At 41.4% G+C, this 23,857-nt stretch overlaps 1 protein-coding gene across 14 annotated transcripts in view; it reads left to right on the top strand.

Annotated features, from left to right (window-relative positions):
- The window catches only part of Dtna (dystrobrevin alpha), a 358,988-nt gene that overhangs the window by 92,582 nt on the left and 242,549 nt on the right, over positions 1 to 23,857 (top strand). Inside the window, exon 1 of one of the 14 annotated variants that reach the window (XM_060377608.1) lies at positions 6,427 to 6,545. The exons of 12 other annotated variants lie outside the window; for them this stretch is intronic. The gene's annotated coding sequence lies outside the window, so the exon portion shown is untranslated. Of the gene's footprint in view, positions 1 to 6,426; positions 6,546 to 6,692; positions 6,921 to 23,857 lie in introns of those variants that run through there. One more of the 14 variants, XM_060377607.1, reaches the window with a different exon arrangement.

The raw sequence follows: 23,857 nt of genomic DNA, 5'->3' as shown, positions 1-23,857 counted from the left end.
CACTAGAACAAATATTTCTTTTTACTTTTTAAAAACTTTTATTTATTTATTCACTTTGCATCTTGATTGCAGCCCTGCTCATCTTCTCCCAGTTTCCCCTCTCGTGTACCCTGTCCCCCATTCTCCCTTCTCTCATGTACCCTATCCCCCATTCTCCCTTCTTCTTTTCAGAGAAAGGGGAGGAGCCCATGGATACCAACCCACCCTGGCAGATTAAGTCTCTTAAGGATTAGGCCCATTCTCACACACTGAGACCAGAGAAGGCAGCCCACTTATGGGGAATGGAAACTAAAGACAGGAATCAGAGTCAAAGGGGGCCCTGCTCCAGTTGTTAGGGCATCCACATTGAAATCCAAGCTACATATGTACAGGAACCCTAGGTCCAGTCTATGCATGCTCTTTGGTTGGTGGTTCAGTCTCTGTGGGCCCCCACGGACCCAGGCTAGTTGACTCTGTAGGTCCTCTTGTGGGGTCCTTGACCTCTCTAGCTCTCTCAATCATTCTCTCAACTCTTCCATAGGACTCCCTGAGCTCTGTCTAATGTTTGCCTGTGGGTCTCTGCATCTATTTCCATCAGCTGCTGGGGAAGCCTCTCAGAGAAGTTATACATATTTTTACTCTTGGGTCATAAGAGGGACTGTGTATGTGCTGACAGAGTTCAAGTGTATGACATGTAGAAAGTGTCTCTCTCTATGGGCAGGGTGAAAATAGATTACATAATATCCATGTAGAGATGGATATGATGACCATGCTCCAGCTGGGGTTGGCTTTGGAGTAGAAATGAAAAAAATTCAGCTCTAGTACCCATAGAGATGAGAAGAGGGCAGATAATCCTCTGGAGCTGGAGTTGCAGATGGTTGTGAGCTGCTCAGTGTGAGTGTTGGGAACAGAACTCAGGTCCTGTGCAAAAACAGTATGTGTTCTTAACCAACCACTGAGCCACCTCTCCAGCCTTTAGAAAACATATGAGTACATTTGTATAAGTACCTTTTCCATGACTGGAGTTATTTTCACATGACAGGTACCTGAAGGGGAATCTACGTCACCCAGTTTTTTTTTCTGATGATATCTGTTGATTATACGGTACACTGGTGTTTTCATTTTTGTTTTTAAAGCTTAAAGTGTATCGTGGTATTCTTGATATACGGATCTGGAGAGACTCGGCAAATGAGTACACTGTCACCTCATATGGTTAATGTTCCCTTTGCAAATTAGCTTCCAAAACAATATCGATAACCACAAGTCTTATGCTCTGTGCTAGATCTTTAAACTTGTTCCTACTACATGACACATGCCTTTCAACCTACTCTTTCTTGTCCACACCCCTGCGGCCACCATTTTGTTTTCTATGGTTTGTGTTTGTTGTTTATTTGCTTTCTTAGATTTCTTATTTTGGTAATATTTTACAGTGTTTTCCTATTTCGCTCATTTTCTTAGTGTAAAGTCCTCTGGATTCATGTTGCCACCTATGACAGGGTCTCCCTTCTCAGCTGCATAACACTATGTGAAAGTACATATGCTAAAATTCCTTTGTTAATTCCTCTTCTGAGTCACACTTCAGTGGTTTTCCACATCTTGGCTTACTGTGAGTCAGAGGCAATGAAGGACATGTAGGTATCTTTGGAAGTTCATAATTTTGTTTCTTTTGGGTGTCTTCCCCACAGAGATACCATAAACATACTGTCAGTTGGCTGGTATTTAATAAGAATATGCTTATCCTATATTATTAGTCTAGTATGCACTTTTAAGTGAGTATATAACATGTGTGTCTTTCTGCTTCTGGGATTCCTCACTCAGAATGATCTTTTCTAGATCCCACCATTTGCCTGCAGATTTCATGATTTCCTTGTTTTTAATTGCTGAGTAGTGTTCCATTGTGTAAATGTACCACAATTTCTGTATCCATTCCTCCATTGAGGAACATCTGGGTTGTTTCCAGGTTCTGGCTATCAATCCTCACTTAGAAAGACAAATGGGGTGCACATTGGAAGAATGAGAAAACAAGAAATAGGACAGGAGCCTACCACCGAGGGCCTCTGAAAGACTCTACCCAGCAGTGTATCAGCAGATGCTGAGGCTCATAACCACACTTTGGGCAGAGTGTAGGGAATCATATGAAAGAAGCAGGAGTTAGTAAGACCTGGAAAGGACAGGAGCTCCACAAGGAGAGCAACAGAACCAAAATATCTGGGCACAGGCATCTTTCCTGAGACTGATACTCCAACCAAGGACCAAGGTCCATTCATGGATATAACCTAGAACTCCTGCTCAGATGTAGCCCATAGCAGCTCAGTATCCAAGTGGGTGCCCTAGTGAGGGTAACAGGGACTATCTCTTACATGAACTCAGTGGCTAGCTCTTTGACCTCCCCCCCTTCCACCCCTAATGGAGGAGCAGCTTTGCTAGGCCACAGAGGAAGACATTGCAGCCAGTGCTGATGAGACCTGGTAAGCTAGGGTCAGATGGAAGGGGAGAAGGACCTCCCCTATCAGTGGACTTAGAGAGGGGCATGGGAGAAGATGAAGGAGGAAGGGTGGGATTGGGAGGGAATGATGGAGGGGCTACAGCTGGGATAAAAAGCGAATAAAATGCAATGCATGTAAAAAAATAAAAATTTAATTAAATAAAAAAATATCCATGCATGAGAACACTGAACACACTCTGCTAGGACTCTTGATTTCTAACGTTGATGATGTATGGTCTTGGGTAGTGTCTACTTCAATTACTTTTTTGTTTGCTAGTTTGTTTGGGACAGGGTTTCTCTGTATAGTCCTGTCTGTCCATGAACTTGCTCTGTAGACAAGACTGGCCTTGAACTCAGAGATCTGCCTGCATCTGCCTCCCAAGTGCTGGGATGAAAGATGTGAGCCACTACACCTGGCTTCAATTACTTTTCTAATAACTACTATTGGTAATTATTTTCTTTCCTTTTAGGAGAAAACCCTCATTCTTGCATTAATACTATGCGCCTTTAAAAATGTTAAGGAATGTATGAGTTGTATAATAAAATGGTATACTCTGTATCAACTTACAGTTTCATTTTTTTTCTAAAATCAAAACATGTAGCTCTTATAAATAAATATAAATTTGTAAGTACAATAAATAAATAATATAGAAGAAAATTAAACCAGCTACAGTCAGGTGTGATGGCACTTGTGAGAGAGAAGCAGGAAGATCTCTGTGAATTTGGTACCAACCTGGTCTACATAGCAAGTCCCAGGACAGCTAGGACTACATAGCAAGACCCTGTCCCCAAATGAAAACAGCTGCAAACAGCCCTAAATACTGTCTCCATTAATCTCTTAGGGCAGCAGTGAAGGGAAATATTGGCCATATCCCTTTGCTTTTCAGTAATCCAGATTTAGATATACACAGACACCACACAGATCAGTGAAGACCTGGGCTTGAGCCATTATCCTCCACTATGAGGAAGCCCTGAATGCCACTTCCCCCTCCAAACTGTACTGGTACATCCTATTCTGGAAAACGAAGCAGAGATTAACTGCTTGTTCACGATAAGCCAAAGGTAACTGATTGGCCAGTTATGTGCCCAGTGTTCTTTGGAAGCGAGCCCTGGAAGCTATTTTTCTGATCAATCCTAAGTCCCATGTTAGTGCTTACAAAAGAGCAAAATAACATTTACTCATGATAAAGACCCAGTTCCAGCCATTATAAATCTTATCAGTTGCCTTGTGTGAAGGTTAGTGGAGAAAAGAAAAGCATTTCACTGTGTTCACTTAACCTTGGGACAGAACTAAGACGCTGATGACTGAGTCTGGGACTTCTGGGATGTGTGGAGGTCAAACCGTAAGTCTGGGCAAAGTTGGGAACTTTAGTTCGTTCTTTTTATCATAATTCATCCAATTAAGGAACTAAGGAACATCACGCTTTGACTAACAGCCAATAACAATTCAGTTAGGAACACCTCCTCAATAACTATGTATCGTTGGTATTTGGAGTGATTCACATGTACACATTTATTTAATGACTGGGGCCTCATCTCGGTGCTACACAACACACAACACAACACACACTTCATACAATCTCAGTTTGTTGCTCAAGCGCAGGGATGTTTGACCTAGAATTATTTAGAATAATGTTGGAACTAAAGAGATGCTCAGACAGTAAGAGCACTGACTGCTGGCTCAGAGGACCCAGGTTCAGGTCTGACCACACATATGGCAGACCTATAACTATCCATAACTCCAGCTTCAGGGGATCCAAAGACACCAGACATGTCCAGAGCACACCCACATACGTGTGCAAAACTCTCATATGCATATAAGCAAAGTAAAATTTTAAAAATCTTAAAAAAAAAAAAGAAAAACACAAATAAATCTGTCTACCAGGATGACCGACAGATAGACATTTTCCCCACAGGTTAACATACAGCCACTGCACAGGATGTGTTTCAGTTTCAACAGGCGCCTCCTCCTTGGCATGAGCTTTTCAGCAGTGTGCATCTAAAGACACAGCAGAAAAGAGCATTGAGCTGACCTTGAACCGGGGCTGGCGACAAACTGAAGACGGTCTTCTAACCTCAAGGTGCAACTAAAAAGCAAGAGTCTGGGACAGAGATGGCTGCTCTCTGTGCCAGGAAGTTATTTCCCTCTACTTATGTGTGAACTGGTTTATGGATTTCATAAATGTGGGCACACCGTGGACACTCAAGGAATGTTCCCTGAGACCAAAACCTGCTGCTTGATGGTGTATATTTTCCACTACAGAAACAGCAGGGGAAATCGTAGATACTCCTGTCTTGCCTGTACTTTTCCTAATTCAGTGTGAAATGAAAGAATAAACTGTGTTTCCTTCTCCTTTTCCTCCATTGTAAAGCTTTTGTTTAGGCGTCTGGGAATGGAGCTAGATGGAGTAACTAGTAGCTGGCAGCCCACCAACATATGTAGGCATCAAACTATGAGTAAAATAAATTTATACTAGCAAGCAGTCAGGCATGTCTTCCCATGTGGTTTCTTATGCTCTAGATGTGGAAGAAGATGACAAACAAACAAAAAAACTCCCAAAGACTTAAAACCAACAAAATTAGAAAGTTGTCCTCTGTGGTCAAGCATTTGCCATTGAACGTGTTTTTTGAGATGTTCCCGTGAGTCCCAAGGAGCAGCTGCAGCCACAGCACCGTGAGCCCAGCCAGCTGACAGTTGCCGAGATCTGGCAATGCTCCGTTCTGTGCCGCTTCCACCTACCAAAGTTCTAGTGCCGTCACCAGGCCGCAAGGCCCATCAAGTCGCGTGCAGCACTCACACAACCCCGAACATCAAGAATCATATTTTCAGTAACAGACAGCATTTGGATCCCCGTGACCAACAAGTGAATGCTAAGCACTGTTTCTTATATTGTTAAAAAGATCCTAATCTTTGTCAGGCTCTGTCTGTTGAATTCTTTTCTTCCTGGCTTTCCTGTTCACGCAGAGGGCTTATGGAATTTTTTGTTTGTTTGGTTGGTTGGGATTTCTTCTGTTTGTTTTGTTGTTACTGCTGCTGTTGTGTTTTATTTTATTTTATTTTATTTTATTTTATTTTTGGTTGTTGTTGTTTCTTAATTTATTTATCTACTTGACAAGTGATAGAGTCATCATGGAAAAAGAAATGCCAGTTGAGGACTTTTCACTATCAGATGATTGGCCTGTAAGCAAATCTGGGTGGGCATTTTCTTGATTAAGGATTGATGCAGAAAGTGAGGATAGGCAGTGCCATCCCAGGGCAGTTGGTATTGGGTTAAATAAGAAAGCAGACTAAGCAAAGCATGGGGACTATGCCAGTAAGAAGCTCTCCTCCATTGCCTCCATTTACACACACACACACACACACACACACACACACACACGCACACTCACACACACTTTCTTTCCCAGTCTGTACTAAAGTGTTAGAAAACAACCCTGAAAAAAGGCTTCCTGGGAAAAAGAAGTGTTTCTTTGATATTCTACCTTTGCAGCTTGGAGCATAAAACAAAAACCAGTTGAAGCCAGTTCCCCCCAAATTCCTATAAGCATTTACTTTGTTTCTCAGGAAATCCACACATTGACCAGTTGTCCTTGGGACACTGTGAAGAGGCTTTTGTGGCTCTTCTTTTTCCGTGAGTCCCCAGACAAGGTTTATTCCCTGTTTGATAACAGTTCTGCTATCTTGCAGTTTCTCTGTGGCCCTAGTCATTCTGGGTAAAATGATGATAAGCGGATAGGGAAAAAAAAAATCAACTTTGAGCTTCAACAGAAATATCTTTAATGTCTCGACATAGTCTCCTTAAACTGAAATAAAAACCCAGGAAAGTTGCTTGTTTGTGTTGTGTGTCCCCGGGAAGCCATTTGCCAAGCTCTGGCTGCCTGGCTCTCTGCCTCCAGGAATGCCAATCAGAGGACATTCTTCTTCAGGCAGCCAAGTTTGGAAGTCAGTTGGTTCCTGGCCGTGAGGTGGGGGTGGGGTGATGGCAGGGGAAGCCAGCGAGTCCTCGGCTGATCTTCAGCTTGCAGAGGTTTCTGTGATAGCCTTCAATGAAAGCAGTTTCTTTTACCCACGAGGAGACAGGTAAAAGGACAGCTGAGTAAATCAGCTTTAGAAGAACTGGGCGGAAGCTCCCCGGGAGGGAGGGGCGGAGGGAGACCTTTGAAAGCCTGCCATTGGTGAGTTTACCAAAGGCATCTGCCAGTGGGACTTGAGTGGAATGTGAAACCGAATCGTTTTTCAAGTTAAAGATAGACTCAGTGGACGCCAGAATCTGGAAGCCGGGTTTTTAAACTCCTGTCCCTCCCTAGAATTTCAGAGTTGGTTACATGGTCTCAGGGGTAATTAAGAGTTTGGCTAAATCTGTTCTTTCATGGACGTGCTAGCTAGCAAGCACTGTGTGCTCTAGGTGAACTGGCACTAAAAGGGTTGAAGAGGGGATGCTGAGCCTCATCCAGGGTAAGTGAGAACATCGCGACTTGGAGGTGCATCACTGGGAAGGCGGATATTGACTTTTGCTTTGTGGTTAGTATGAATGAAAGATCGTGGAGATTTTGCCGTGTCTGGAAGGAGCTGCTTTCCTTTCTGGAAGTAGGTGGCCTTGGGCATTTTGAGTGGCAGAAGGAAACGTGTGAGGCTGTTTTCAAGTTTGCATTTCAGAGTTGTAACCTCAGTCTTTCCCGTTAACCCTCAAGCACCCAAGGCTTATGGAGTCAGGAGTTCTGGAGGGAGATGGAGCGCAGCTTCGCTGTCATGACACTGTGTTCAAATGTAGCCAACGAAGACAGAATGTTCCAAAGAAGGAGGGGTTGTTAGCTGATAGCTCTTTTCGTGGGGCTCTCAGAGTGTTTGGGTGTACCCCATCTTTAAAGATGTAGCAGAGAAAAAGCAGGCAGCCTCTATCAAAGCGAACAATGTATTAATAGCAGTTGTTTGGGGCATTACCTCATTAATTCTGAGCAGTTCTTCTCCAAAAGAGCTGGTATCTGCTAAGTGAATGGAGGAGGCGTTCCGATTATAAAGAACTCCAGAGAAGAGTTGGGAGGGGAAGAGTCGTTAAATGTACGATCGCCACGTTGTGCTTTGGCTATTTAAACGTTTCATCACCAAGGAGAAGGACAAACTTCAGTTCCTCGTGTTTTGCCCATGTATAGGTTTTGTTTCTTGTTTGGTCAAGCGACCTCCCCCTCTCCTCTTCCCGACAGCATTTCCAAACTCACACAGCATTCCTTCTGAAAAGAAAAATATATTGTTCATAAAAGTCACAGAGTACATGGTGTAAGCTGGATATTCTCCTTTATATGGGGAAAATAATCCTGCAGACGCTTGCTCTCCTGACAGAATGTGGGGCTGGATGGTGGTTCCCTGTAACTGGCCTGGTTCTGCTCTGCCGAATAGACCAAACTGAAATCAAGTTACCGAAATAGGTGCAAGCAGTGTGTGGTTTAATATGGCTCCTTCACACAATTTTGATACTAAAAAGTGATGTCACTTCTCTGCCAAAAGCCAGGCATTGTAAGGAGAGAGTTGAACTTAAAACTGCTGAGCAGTGTGGCAAGGACAAAATGTAAAAATAGCTGAGCCCAGGACTGGTCTGTCAAGCTTTGTGTGCCCAGCTTACCCCAGCTTCTCTATCCTTTAGGGTCCCCAAGAAACAGTGAGGCTCTCTGCCTAAGACCTGTCTGAAAGGAAGAACCTAGCCAGTGTGTTTAGAAGTCGTAGTCTACGGATTGGAAATGCATGTGTTTTGTTGAAAGTGCTTATCCTTCAAAGAGCGTAGGCAGTTTGTGAAACTGTAAGGAATGTTTAGTGATCCTTTAATTAACCCACTAAGTTGCACAAATCACAAGTGGTTCTCCATTCCCTTCGCTGACATTAAGAATGAAGCTGGCAGAAATTTGTGACTGCGTGAAGCAGAACACAGAACACACAGAAACGTGTAAGCAAACCTGTCCTTTACACATCTGGTGTCATAACACTTCTTAATGCTCCCTATATATATTAAGTTTTAGCTTCTGGTTTCCAATATGTTAAAGGAAGAAATTCAAGGTTCAAAATTCTCAGGTGTAGGAATTTTTATCAATGTGGCCAATACTGACAGGGAAATTGCAAATAGGCATCCACTGTTTCATCACTGTTGGAGTTTCCAGTTCCATGATGAGGTTAAGAGCTTGGATTTTCTTCCTTTGAATGACATGAAGGTTGTTGTTTTAGGGTATGTGTCTGCTAATCGTAGCTTACATGTTACTGGGTATGTTTCTGTTATTACTGCCCATCCTACCTTCATTTGTGGTGCCCTATCTCCTTAATACATTAGTTTTGCTTTATGTTAAAAAAAAAGTATCTTGAAAATCACCCCTTGAACTTGGCATGATAGCACTAACCTGTAATCCCAGCATTTTGTGGTCGAAGTCAGGAATCTCACTACAAGTTCAATCTCACTACTTCTATTTCAAGACGAATAAATGAATGGATGATAAAAATCACTTGTAAGGGTAATCAGAGACCTAGTTAGGATGGTGGTTCCTGCAGAGAAGGCAGCAGGTGGCAGACTGGAAACACCTGAGGCAAAGCCCCGGAGCCTGAGCTCTCTCTGTGACAGAAGCTGGCATGCAGGCAGTGGGAGCGAAGGTTCACGCTAGGTGCACTCTGTCCCAGTGGAAGACATGGTCTTTCCAGATCCCAGTGTATTCTTGTCCATTTTAATGAAGTTGGTCCGGCCACCAGAGGGAACTCTGTTTGCCAGGCTTGCTTGCCGAGGGGCAAAACATTGTGCTTAAAATTTAACTTACCTCTCTGATTTCTAAGTTTTCAGTTTTTGTTTATTTTTTAATGGTGTATGAGTGTGTGCGGTGGGGCGCACACATGCCATGGCACCTGGAGGTCAGAGGTCAGCCTTTGTGGAATCAGTTCTCTCCTGCCATCTTTATGTGGGGTGCAGGAGTCAGACTCAGACGGTCAGGCTCACATGACAGGCCTTCCCACCAATCCCCTGCTTTCTAAGCTTTCGTTCCTTAGCTAAATTCTCACAGTGTGAATGATTCTACCCTGGTTTTGTATTTCTGACACTTTTACTTGACTAGAGCTCTGAGGCCAGATACCTACGTCATGACTGCTCATCCTACTGAGCTAACCAATAGCTACCGTTCCTCAAAAACACATCTCCATGCCACACAGCACATTGAACAGTCTGATGCTGCCATTGGTGATTTCAGCCAGGCTTTTTTTTCCCATTCATCTTTCACTTTTTAGCTGTGTTCTGCTTGGTTTCAGACTTCTTGGAGCAAACTGCGTGTGCTTGCTGATGGAAGAGCTCACGTTCTCCAGCTTCATATGCACTGCCTACGATACTCGGCTATCCTTTTACTTGTCCTTTCTAGGCCACTTTCCTTGGTCATCTCTTTAATCTCTAATCCACCCACTCCAGGCACTTCAGCTGTTCATAAAACTTGACTCTTCCAGCTCTCTCCCTGCCTATATTTCAGCGTCACCACCTCATTTTAGCTTATTGAAAATTAACCCTCTCTGCCCCATGCTTCCTATCTTCCTCTGCTTCGGGTCCTCATCATCTTACTTGGTGGCTGCTTTATTCTCACAGCTATTTGTCTGCCCCTAGGCCCTACTCACACCACCACCGACCAGTGTCCATCTCTCACACTGGGCAAATGCATCTGTCTTCTGTGAACCACAGCTGCTTGTGACAGGAGAACTCCAGCAGCCTCCCAACTAAGACTGTCCCTTCTCTAGCATGGCCTGCCAGGCCTGTCACTGTGCATCAGCATTTGCCATCCCTCCAATCCTTTGCTGGTCACCACCAATACTTCTATCAAACATAACTACAGCCTCTCAGAGCCACCATATGCCAGAACAGGCTGGGGGAGGCCACAGAATCATTTCTCTTTTCCCTGAGTGCTTGTGGCTCCTCAGTTTTCACTTCAGATGTCACTCTCCCCGTGTTTTCCTTCTCTTCAGAATTCACCTGTAGTCCCCAAAGTCTCTAATTCTATGTCCTGTGCCATACTGATTTCTGTACTCTGAACACCCAGGAACCGCTCACTACAGGTTTAAGGAATGAATAACCGGCTATTTCCAGGACTGTTGTCCCCGGACCATCGCTTTTTTATTTACTTATATTCATTCTATATGTTTTGACCTTGGCATAATTATCACTAATGATGCTAAATACCGAGTAGAACCAGGAAATGGTTGCTTGTCTGGTCGGGGCCATTCTTCTGGAGATGAGGGATTAATGTTCATTTTATCGCCGGGTGAGGCCAACTGATGATGCGCCATATGTTAGCAGCAAAGTGGGATGAGTCACCTGCACATTATTGGAGGGACTTCCAGCCTGAGGACAGTCACGGCGTGCAGAAGCTGATAGGTTCAACCATTCGCGTTCAGGCTGTGTAGATGGCTCCATCAGGAAAGTCCTTACCTTGTAAGCAGGAGTCTTACATTATTTTATCTCCACAACCCAGCAATTAAAAAGCCAGGTGTGGAGGCATGAACATGAAATTCTAGTTCTGGAAAGCCAGAGACAAGCAATTCCTTGGAGCTTGATGGCAAGCCAGCCTAGCCTATGTGGTGAATCCAGGCCAGTGAGAGCACTTGTCATGCACACACACACACACACACACACACACACACACACATACACACCCCTCATCAGGAACACTCAATAGCATACCAGGAAAAAAATCAGTAAGAAACTAAATTAAAATGAATCACCTTGCGTGCTGTCTGAATATCAACTCTAAGAAACCACTGGGTTTTCAGATCTCCATGTAAATATGAGAAAGAAATCATTTGATAGCTTATGTGCTGTGACTCCGTGACCCTAAATTTTAAAGTTGTTTGATTTTTTTTCTTAAAATTTAAGGCCATGAAGTGCAGCATTGATGTCATATTTCTATTAGTGTATGCTAAGGGGAGAAAGTCTCTTTGGTTAACGAAGAATTGAATGTTATTGGTGGGGACCAGAAGAAGCTGATTTTTGGTAAAGCTGTTTAATTGCTTTGACCCTTTGAACAATTTGTAAGTCTTTCATATATTTATTGTATACTCTTAATATGCCAAATCCTGGGCTTAAGGAAATGAAGAGATTTGCCTCGTGTTATTTCCACATAGTCCTCTCCTCACTCCACAAAGAGAAGAGCTTCACTGCAGATGGGACCAAACAAATAAGTGACGCTAAGAAAATGTTTAAACCCCATATTTAAAATGTGAATCTGAAATTCCCAGAAGAAAATTCGAAGATGTCACAGTGTCCTTTCTCTTTCATCTACAGAAGAAACAAAGACTGCCTGTTCAACAGTAATCAGCTGCTAGCTTCCAACTAAGGGGCAAGTGCCTGCTTTTCCTTGTCTGTTCTAGGCAATGAGATTATTTACTTATGCCTTTCATTGGGCAGTGGCCTTAGTTACCTTGTCTTCTTAAATGTTCTTTCTTTTACATTCTTCACTTAAATTGAACTCATACTAGTTAATGAAACTGTTTTTTTTTTTCTTTCTCAGCATTTAGTATTTCCCTCACAGCAAGTCGAGTCTTAGGGTAGCCTTAGGGTATTGTTTTGACTCTTAACAAGGCCTGCTTCTTCACTTGCAATCCCAGCATTCAGGAGACTGAGGCAGGATCGTAATGAGTTCAGTTTGAACCATGAGATGAGTCCCAAGCCAGTCTGAGCTACATAATGAGATGGTGTCTCAGAGATAAAAACAAAAGACAATTTAAAGAAAATCATGCCAAGAGATATCTTTATGAGACCCTAACATCAAGAGTCCTTAAAATGCCCAGATTTTTCATATGCCGTTTAACATCAAGTAACAGTATTTGTTTGCATAAGTAAAGCTCGACTTTGCAGTTTTGTAAAATAAATACGATGTAAAGATGACTCACTCACTCAGTTATGAAAGATCTGTGAATATCTACATATTTTTCAAAGAAAAATAGATTTATTTTTATTACTTCCTTTTTGCATCCCACTTACATCCATTCCTATATGACTTTGCAGTTCACGAATTCACCGAAATAATAATAATTCAAGATTATAAACACCCTACTGGTTTTGTAAAAAGGTGTAGAATAATTTTTTGAATGAAGCTGATCATCTAGTATAAAAGAACTTCTAAGTCTCATATTGTTCCATACAACACTTTTATAGAAACATACTAACTCACAGAACTGTTGTCTGTTAAAACCTCAAGTAAATGCAACAGTTCACTTTCACAGTTCTGACTGGAGGGGCAGCTCATTGGCTAAGGGCACTTACTGTTCTTGCATAGGATCTGCACATGCCCTTTTTGGCTTCTGGAGGCACTGTACACACATGGTACACATATGTACATGCAGGCAAATCATATACATAAAAATCAAGTGCCTTTAAAATTCATCTTCTAAAGTAAGCTCAATACTGCAAACTATTTTATAGGTAAGAGGCAAGTGTGGTTTTCTTACTATGTATGTTTAGATTAAGGTATAGACAGATGTACTAAATATGGTTTCCCATGAAAACAAGCTCCAGTCTCAGTGGGACATGAAAAGCTAGGATCCCCTCTCACGTGAGCCGCTTAGGTATCACGTGTTGGCTGCAGGCAGCCCTCATTTTCTCCTATGCTTACACTTGCTTGGCCAAGGGACACTACAAAGCCACACCCAGCTTCAGCATGGTAGGAAACACAATCCTACAAGCATGTATGAAAAGGGAAAGGACTGGAATATCTACGGAGAGTTCCGGTAAATTTCCAAACTCGCAAGTGATTAAGCATCCCAAGTCTCCAGAGCCTAGATAAAGTATTACTCATCTCTGTGCACACTCATCTCCACTTAGGTCTCTTGGCTCTCTGAATTCTTGCCATGTCTGCAATGTTCTCCTGTTCTGCAATGATAGACTTTCAGCCCTCTTCCTACCAATCATTAGGTTCTCCTGACCATGAATAATTTGGGGAATTCAAAGAAACTTCTATTAGGAAAATCCTACAGAACGTAAGGAGCAACTATGAAATGTTCATTTTCCTATCTCTATAAACCGCTCATGCATATAGAGAATTGGATGAGAAGTAATTGGATGCAAGCTTAATCCCGCTACCTTTACTAATAAGTGGGGCAAAAGAACGAGGCTTGGAGACAGGAGCTGTAGCACACTGTACTTTAGACTTGAAGGACACTCATATCCCCCAAATTCTGTATGTTCTTAGTGTTTTTCTGTGAGCACTGAGATAAAAATCTGGGAAATCTAGAAGTAATGAGACATTTAAAGGTTTGAACATTTTAAGGCCGTTTGCTGAGGTCCTTGGGACTGTAATTTAGTCAGCAAATCGAATTTGTGTTCTTGGTAGCAGTAATTCTAGGAAATGTTTCACGGGGTGTTTAAGGATTCCGAATCAAGCAAATTGCTATGGATCTTATCTCTCTCTTAGAAATTCTGGCCAACGCTTACAGTGGGGCTTCACGAATGTTCTACATGCACAGGTTCGACTTGCTCAAGTCCATTGTTTTCTATCACAGAGTTTGAGAGAGCAGAGAAAGAGGCACACAGAAAGAATGTTTCATATCATCAAACATGCCTGCTAAATTCTGCTTCAGTTACACCTGTTGCGTTGTATTAATGTTTTCTAGTGGGAATAGAAAAGTGGGTTCCCTAGTAAGGGGAAGAGGGACTGTCTCTGACATGAACTCAGTGGCTGGCTCTTTGACCACCCCCACCCCCACCATGAGGGAGGAGCAGCCTTGACAGGACACAGAGGAGGACATTGCAGCCAGTCCTGATAAGACCTGATAAGCTAGGGTCTGATGGAAGGGGAGGAGGACCTCCCCTATCGGTGGACTTTGGGGAGGGATATGGGAGAAGAGGGAGGGAGGTTGGGTTGGGAGGGAATGAGGGGGGGCTACAGCTGGGATGCAAAGCAAATAAAATGTAATTAATGTAAAAAAATTAAAAATTTAGTTAAAAAAGGAAAGAAAGATGGGTTAGAGAGAAAGAGCAATATACCCTTGCAAAAGACCCAGGTTCCATTCCTAGAACCCATATTAGTAGCCATAATTCCCTGTGACTCCAGCTCCAGGGGATTCAAAGCCTCTGGCTTCTGTGGGCACTGCACTCATATACACCACACACTCACGTGAACACACACACAATTTTAAAAAGTATCAAATGAATACATTTACAAAACAGTTTATGATATAATAGTATTCTAGCTCACATAATACTTTTAGAGCACAAGCTAAGGATTTTTAAGGACTTTTGTAAATATTTTTAATATTTACTTATTTATTTTCATTTTCTTGATAAAAGGCATTGTTTTTATATTGACACTCCACCCAGTAACATTTAATGTTATTTGGGCGTACTATTTATGATGCACCACAAATTTTAAAACCCTCTCAGAACTCACATGATTTACCTTTTGACCCATCTTGTTTGAAAGTCTAAACTTTTTTTTAAAGAGTTTTTGTTTTTTGTTTTTTGGTTTTTTTTGTTTTAAGATTCATTAATGTTCATGAGCGCTCTGTCTGCATGTACACCTGCAGGCCAGAAGAGGACAGCAGATCACAGTATAGATGGTTGTGAGCCACCACGTGGTTGCTAGGAATTGAACTCAGGGCCTCTGGAAGAACAGACAGGGCTCCTAACCACTGAGCCATCCCTCCAGCCATACATTATTAATCCGTTAACTTAGTTTTTAATTTCTAGGTTAAGACCTTATGAAGAGAAAGGCCTCCTTCCACTTGAACATATGTTTCTCGACTGTTTCCCCTTCACTTTCTTAAAAATCAGGAACATTAAAGCTTTGAAAAGAAAATGTTTAGTTTAATGAAATTCTTTTCTAAAGTTACAGGCTGAGGGAATTTTGCTGTGGAAAAAAAGAAGGGCAAACATAACAAAACAATCCCCACTTTCCTTAATGCAATGTTTGTTACACTGAAGTTCAGTGACTGTGTGAAACAATCATTTACTCCATAGGGCGAACACTTCTAGAACATAAGTCTATCCAAAGAGTGTCCTAGGTATGTGGGCCATGTGGAAGTGTCAAGGTCAGAAGATGTGACAGAGCGTGGCTGTTCTTGTCCAGTCTGATATGATTACTCTGCTTGTCTTCCTTTAGCAATTTGAATCCCTCCTCCATTTTGAACTAGGAGATAAAGAAATGTTTTAAAATTATTTGGGAAGTTATTTCCATTTTGTATTGTAGAAATCATCTGGCCAGAATTACAGAAAGCATAGTTTTGTGTGTGCCTGTGTGTTTGCATTCGTGTGTGTGCAGGCAAATGTTTGTGTACGGGTGTGTGCCTGGGAGTGGACACGTATGGGAGTGTGTGTGTGCTCATGAACAAGCATCCATCCCCAAGCGCTAGCCACCTTAGCCATTTATTCATATTTTGTGTGTTTGTTTGTTTAGAGGCAAGTTCTCTCACTGAACTAGAACTCAACTGGTAGGTGATGCTGGCTGATGGGTGAGCCATCCATCTCCTGCTTCCCCAGGGCTAGGAGAACAACTGGCTCCTTCTGGGGCTTTGGGAAATTCAACTCAAGTCCTTGTGCTTGTACACAGCATTTTTTTTTTCAACTGAAATATCACCATATCCTGGTAGAAGAAATTCTTATCACACGTATTGTCCTGTGATTGAGTTTTGTTTATATTTTACCTTGGGGCTACAGGGCAATTCAGAAGGCATGATGATGCCTGCAGCTCTCTAAGTGCTCACTGAAGGAGGATCTGCAGGTTTCTTTTGAGCGCTGTGGGCTCCCCTCAATCAACTTGAAGAACCTCTTCAGAAAGCCCCACAATGTAGTCCTCCTATTTACTAAGCACTGAAGCCAGTTACAATCCGATCCACACTTTAAAGCTTCCTGTCACCTAAAACATTTAGAAGGCTGAACAGTATGCTGCATAGCAATTTTCTAAACACAGGAACATACACCTCAGTTACTTAGATTTACAGCGTTACCATCCCTCCTTTAAACTGACATGGGAGAAGCATTTAACGTAATGAGGCAAAGGGTCCTAGTGTGCAAGTACAGTATATTTTTCAGTGCATAGGGGTAAATTATGGCTTCGGTTTCTGTATGATACCCCGGTGGCCTCAAAGACACAATACGAGCTTGCAGAAATGCCTGCTTTTGTCTTAGGCAATAACTCATTCTCTGAGTGTGCCTTCTGAGAAATACCCATAGCATTTCTTACTTTAGGCAGAATTTCATGAAGGTCATTCACATCGAGCTACTGAACTTCACTGTGTGTGTGTGGTGTGTGTGTGTGTGTGTGTGTGTGTGTGTGTGTGTGTTAAACTTAGGAAGGTTAACTGGAGTCTGCTATATTGCTGCAGTAAGAATTTTTTTTTACTTATAACATTCAGAAAAAAAAGAAATTATGGATAAGAAATTAAATCACAGAGCATAGACTTTTTGTTGGCATTCCTTTGCTTTTGCAGACTTTTAGAAATATGTCGGCTGGGCCTCTGGCATAGCTCATGAGCAAAGGCACTTGCTGCCACGCTTGACCTAAGTTGAATTCCTTGAGCCCACATAATAGAAGGAAAGGACCTTCCCATGGAGGCTGTCCTCTGACTGGGCACGGAGGCATGCACACTCACACACGGAAACGCACAACTAAATTAATTACTGTAATATAATGTTTTGAAGTAGGCATGGATCTTTGAGAGTGATCCTTGGAGACTTAGTGGAAATAATCATACGGACACGTCTGTATTTGCAATGAGCTTTTTCACCCCATTTCGAACACTGATTATAGAGATCTAAACGTCAAAGTGTAAGAAAATTTTAGAAATAAGTTGCATTTCCTAATGGGGTAAGATAAGAGTTAATTAAAATGAAAACTTCTCTTCAAATGTCCTCACCCATCAGTGTTGCAGCACTTGGGGAAGGCTGCCTCAGGCTTTCTGCCAAACCATTACTGGTAATCTGAGGACCAGGGGTGAAGAAAATTCAAATGCTGCTGCCTGCCTTAGTTAGATATGTATGCACTTGCTAAAAGAGAAGCCAATGTGTTTCCTACACAGGCCATCAAAGCTGCTCATGTTTGTGTGCATGCATGTGTACGCACACACACACACACACAAAAATGCTTTTACAAGTCCAAGAATATACACATTAAATACCATTCTGCTCAAAGCAAACAGCAGTAGGAGAAACCGCTGCCCTTGACTGGATCGTTTCTACATCTTTGAGTGGGTTCAGTATATAGCAACATTTCCTTCAAGGGCTGCAGCAGAAAGAATTAAATTATTCATGGATGAACAAGATTTATCATCTCCCTTTTGTGGATAAATTCTGGTGATGGCTCAGAATCATTCGTTCATAAATGAGTGAGATGGGCCCCTATTGTGTGTGGTTTATTTAAATTATTTAAAAGAAAATTTGTTTCCTCCGTGAGGCTAAAATGCATGTAATATAGTGGTATAAGAAAGCTTGCATTTTCATAAAAGGAGGACTTTTGAAATTCTGAAGCTTTATTGTGAGACAAAACATCTAGAAACTGAGCATTTGCAACTGTAAGTTTGGGCCACTGGGGGGCTCCCATTTTTTTTTTTTTTAACTAATCAGAAATCTACTAGAGATAGCTACACTTTTGGGATAACATCTTCATGTCTTAGTTATAAAGTTGATCTTATCACCTAGCTCGTAAAAAAAAAAAAAAGCACATATTTTCAAAGTAAAATCACATGTAGTTCCCTTTGTTCTTTTGTTTTTCTCCCAACAACACAAGAACAATTGGCAGCATGCCACAATTACATGGTTGATCTTCTGTCTGTTAGAGTAGGGCTTTACGAAACCTTGGCATTAGATGGTGCTTCAGCCTTTATCTATGTAGTGCTTGGGCGTGGGCACTGTCTAGCAAAATGACCTTGACACATGGAACCGAAGCAGTCATACTACAGAAAGTGACAAAAGCCTTACAGTTTCCAGAGATGTCCTGAGGAAAACAGTGCTGCTGCTGAATCATCATAAATGAATAAGTGTTCCCCAGAAAGCAAAGATGGCAAAGATTGTTCAGGATGAAAGTTCTCATGTGACAAAGATGGGAGATTTCATGGTATACATAGCCACCAACACTTCGGTGTTCTTAGAAGGCAAGGTGTGAAGCTGGAGAGCATGAATATGAAGAGATAAATATGTAGATGCCATGGAAAGCCTTTTACATTATCCCAAAGGGTTTCTCTCGAGTCCTTACAGGACACAGTACTTCTGAAATCCAAATCTTTCCCTGAAAATAAGTGCTGCAAGAAAAAAAAAAAAAGAGAACATAAAAGTCTTTTGGACACCTGTGTACTTCCACTTTACTTCATTAAGGCATCCATGTTTCATCTGCCTAATAAAAAAAATAAAATCTCTTTTCTCCAAAATTCAAAGAAGCTGCACATCTTACTCAGGAGCTCCTCATTCCCAGTGTGGTCAGCATTCTTACGGTTCATACTCACTGTAAATTTCCTTGAATTGAAAAGCAAAGGACTCTATAGGGAATTTAAAATAAATAGTGTACAAAACAAAATTACATGAATTCATTGCTCTGAACAAGAGTTTTAAAGAAATGAAGAACGGGGCAAAGGAGAGGGAGGACATAGTGCAATGAGTGGCTCATAAATATTAAATTTGAAGTTAATGCACGAGGTTTAGGTAGATGGAACCTGAGGTTGCCCACTAGGGAAAGTTCCCACAGTTTTTATAATTTTGATGATGTAAAAATCTGTTTACTATAGCTGAATATTCTCCAGCCTACATTCAAGTGTATATTCTACAAAAAATAAGTTACATCATGATTTTTTCATAGTTTAAGTCTTCCACTGGCTAAAAATACCTAACAGGAAAGATGGATAAAATTTGTAATACTGTGACCAGCTCCATCAATATAGGTATATTGTTCTGAAAGGAACTCCTTTCTCTCATACCCTTGATGGCAGTATTCCACAAAGTGCAATGTTTTCCTAGACATTTTTGTGCTTTCTTTCTCTATACCTTATCCAGCATTAGTAATTCAGAACATTCAAAAACGCAGATATCAATCAAGAGAAAAGCAAAACAAAAAGCGTTTCTGAAAATCAAGGAGAGAGCTTTCTTCCAGATGGCTCTTTTAGGGGTAAAATTCAAGAGAGAAGATTGCAGTCATGCTGGAGCTGAAGTGACGAGGACGCCAGATCTTTCTGATTTGAATTTTAAGTTCCTGTAATATCAATAAAGGGAATCCCAGAAGTCCCACCCAAACCCTAAACCCTTCTGATAAATTTGTATCAATTTTAATCCTTTTTAAAAGGACTATTCTGTGGCATCCATATTTTACACACCTAAGTTATTCTGTTGGCATTTAGGTGAATTAGACATGGGTGCATGTGCCCAAACCTACAGAAAGATAGGCAGCCAATCCAGACTGTCTGGCTCTTCTTCCTTGGTGTATCACTAAATCACCCACCAGGGAGATATGATCAAGGAGCAGGCAATGAAGTTCATGTCAGAGACTGACTCTTCTCCCCTTACTAGGGACCCATGTGGAGACTGAGCTGTCTGGTTAGGGTCAGACAGTAGGGGAGGAAGACTTTCCCTATCATCAGACTAGGAGAGGAAGACAATAGGGGAGGAAGAGGGAAAGAGGGTGGGACCAGGAGGAGATGAATGAGGAGGCTACAACTGAGATACAAAGTAAATGAATTGTAATAATAGTAATAATAATAATAATGTAAAAAATAAAAGATAGGTAGCCAAAGTCATGAGTTCTTTTGTTATCAAAATCAGGAGTGAGCTTCATCAGTAATTTTGTCTGCTTTTAATTGTCTACCAGGCAGAGGGATTTTACCAAAGCAATTCTAAAAGTAAAATACATCTTTTAGTGATCAAATATAGATGCTGAATAATTCTGTTTGGTCAGTTGAACCCTGGAGCACCTACCAATATGTGTTTCTACTTAAATGTTCAGGTATATTTTCTCACAGAGGTGTTTCCTAGATTCTTTTGTGGATTCTGGGTCTTGTAATTGTAAGAGCCTCCAAAATATTTTCTAAACCTAAAGTGCTTCTCATAAGAGTAATGCAACCTGTATGTTAAGAGTAATATAACACTCTTATATAAAGGAAAAGACCTAGAAATGCTTTTAATGATGCATCGTAGTGATCCACTTCTTGTTTATGAGAATAAAACACAAATTCCTCCATTTTTCCATCACAAAGGCAGTTTGGCTGCCTTTTCATCTGCTATTTAGATTGTCTTTAGACACAGGGTATATCAGCACTTCCAGCAGATATCAACAAAATTAACCTTGAGCTGGCTGTTGAAGTACTGTCGTAGCGTATCACATGACCAACACAAATACCCCCAGAAATGTTGGAACTATGCTGTGTAGCTGGTAGGAGTTTGAAGAAGCTAAGATTAGATTGTAAGCTTTCCTGTGTGGAAAACTACAGAATACACTAAGCTCCACTGTCCTTCTGGCTCCCTCAGTTCTAACTGAAGATCCTAAGTTAAACTAAACCAAGGCACGAGGCACCAATGCCAAAGTGTTAGTAATCTAAACATCGGTGCCTCGTATCATTATTGCCTTCCCTCTAAATGGAAGTCTAAAGACTAGGTCTACCTACCTGAAGCATGCAAACTCTCCACAGAGAACATAGAAGATATGAACTCTGTGCAATAAAACTAAAGTCCTTTCTCTTGAACCCTAGCAGCTCTCAGAATTGGCTTACAGACCTTCACCTTGTAAAGGTGAACATTTCAGAAACATGGCTTCCTATATTCCACCCCAAATCCTTTCATTCACCAGGTCGTTTGCCTGTCATGACAGCTGGGTGTGTAGTGTGATATAATTCCGTTCTCCAAAGTTTCAAACCTCCAGGCTTAGGTACTGAGCCTCGCAAACCCTCATCCACGGAAGCTCATTTCTTTCTTCTGAATCTACATTATCCCCTCAGGGGATTCCCAGAATGATTGCAGACTCTTGAAGGACACAGGGTGGGCAACAACTTGGGAGAAGTTGTACTAGAGACTTGAAGCATATACTCTGTAGTGCTGGAGCACTACAGAACTAAAACAAACCAGGGAGAACCCTTTGCGCCTAGACCTTGATTAATTGTCCCCGGCTCATTGTTTCTCAGGTTTGTCATAATTCTGCAGTTTTTACATTGAACAGTCAACATTATTCTGCTCTGATATATCACTGATCCTCAGTTTACCTGCAAATATTTCCCCACCTGTTCATCTTCTCCTTGTCTTATAATTACCAATTATTGTGTGTGTTGATCTGATTGAAGAAACAGTACCCAGGAGAATTCATTGTGCCAGGGAGAGTTTCCTATGCATAAAAAAAAATATGGTCAGTCTTTATATTAGACTCGTTGCTTTTAAAAACAAGTGTACACATTATATAACTCATTTATCTGCATACCTCATTTGTCTTATTTGTAATATAATTTTCTTTTTCTTTTTTTGGCTTTTCGAGACAGGGTTTTCTCTGTGTAACTCTGGCAGTCCTGAAACTTGCTCAGTAGACCAGGCTGGTCTTGAACTCAGAGATCCACCTGCCTCTGCCTCTCAAGTTATGGGATTAAAGGTATGTACCACCACCACTCAGCTGTAATATCATTGTCTAATGTCATGCTGGATCCATCCCATTTTTTGCCAAAGTCAGCAAATATCAGAGCAGAGAGCAGGCCTAGACCACCTATATGAAATAGTCAAATCTGTTAATTTCATAGAAGGAGAGCAACTTTTTCCATTAAAAAAAAAGAGCAAAAAGTCCCCTCGATCTATTTGTTTACATCTTGGGGTCTTTGGAAAATACACACCAAGCATTATTTGGTCCAAAGAGTAATGACTGACCAGACCCAGCTGTGTCAATGTGTAGAATTCACATTGCCCCAGAATGTTTATCGTCAGTACATGAAAGCATTCTGGAGTGAAGTCTAGGGACTTCTAGAAGCATTAAGAGTCTGGGAAGCATTTTAAATCAACAGGGACTTTTAATCATCATTTCATTGAAACACAATGTCCAATAATTCTCTTTACATCAAATAGAGAATAATGATGTGTGGGGCCGCAGCTCCACGTAATCCCATCAGTGACAGTACACTCCTCTCATGTCTGAACCATTTGTTTCTGTTGCTTTCATTCATGATACTTTTGGAGGCTTATGCCAAACCTTCCATTATTAGGAAGCAGGGTTTTGAGATGTTTCAGTGGTCTTTCCTTATTTATGAAGAGAAAAGTTCAAGAGCGTCAGCTTGAAGCAGAAGAAAATATTCATGGGCAATCTTGATCCAGCATTTGAAACTTTAAAATATTAGTCAAATGAGTTACTTTTCAGAATGAGTAAAACCATGGCATTGGTTTGCCTTTTCATTCATTCATCGTATACTTTGGCCAGCATCTGAACCATTTGCTGAAGACTATCTGAAAAATCTCCCTTTAGGAAGCTTACAGAGCATGGGTTAAAAAAAAAATACACCGAAGAAGATTATCATAGCCTCCTGTAACAACACAACAGAACCCCACAATGGAAAGCAGAAGATTCATAGAGAAAGAAAATGAACTGAAAGGTTGTTTTTTTTTTTTAAGGCCACAAGTTTAAACAGCAGACTGAGAGTGGGATGTATAGTGTGGACACAGAAGACTATTCTGGAACAAGTTACAAGTTTCAGGAAATAGAGTTTGACATCTTTAGATAACTGCAAATGGTTTTGATTTGCTAGAGGATAAATGTTTTATAATGAGTGGTGCAAAGTAATGCTGGACAGACAGGGAACAGTACCGTTAGTGCATTCTGCGACTATGTTAAAGAGGATAAAATTTGTACTGGAACAATAAACCACTCAAGCATTGTGAGTAGGCAATGGAGTACAGGAAGGAAGAATAGCAAAGGCAAATTACCATAGAATACAAGAACAAAAAAAAAAGTAATTATAAGCTAAAAGAAGCACAGCAATAATGGCATTGAGGTAAAGCAGGGAACAGAGGTTTTGTGAGGGGTCATGCAGGCTTTTGGAGGTTCGTGCTCTGGTGCCAGAATTGATGTTGGCATCATTCATGGTGACAGGAAGTGTGGGGGAGGCTTTCACAAGGGAAGATTCACATTCTGAAGGCCAGCTAGGCAACTCAATGGCCAGAATGATAACTCAGGAACACCTGCTGCACACAGGCTGAGCAACCCGAATTCAAACCCTAGAACCCACAAGCAGGTGGAGGGAGAGGACCAACTCCACAATGCTGTCCTCTGAACGCCACATATATACGGCAAGGCACATAAACACACGTGTACACAACAATAATAGTAATAACAATAAATATTTTTTATTAAAATGTTTATTTGAGTTAAAGGTTTGGACAGGATGGCTATGGGAAAATGTCCAGCGGGCACCCAGGGGTGTGGTTCTGAAATGCCGTGTGTGCAGCCTAATTTAAA

The sequence above is a fragment of the Meriones unguiculatus genome, chromosome 2 (genome assembly GCF_030254825.1).
Source record: "Meriones unguiculatus strain TT.TT164.6M chromosome 2, Bangor_MerUng_6.1, whole genome shotgun sequence".
In the NCBI taxonomy this organism is placed as follows: Eukaryota; Metazoa; Chordata; class Mammalia; order Rodentia; family Muridae; genus Meriones; species Meriones unguiculatus.
Note: the sequence above shows the minus strand (reverse complement) of the source record. Positions and strands in the feature narration are given on the sequence as shown.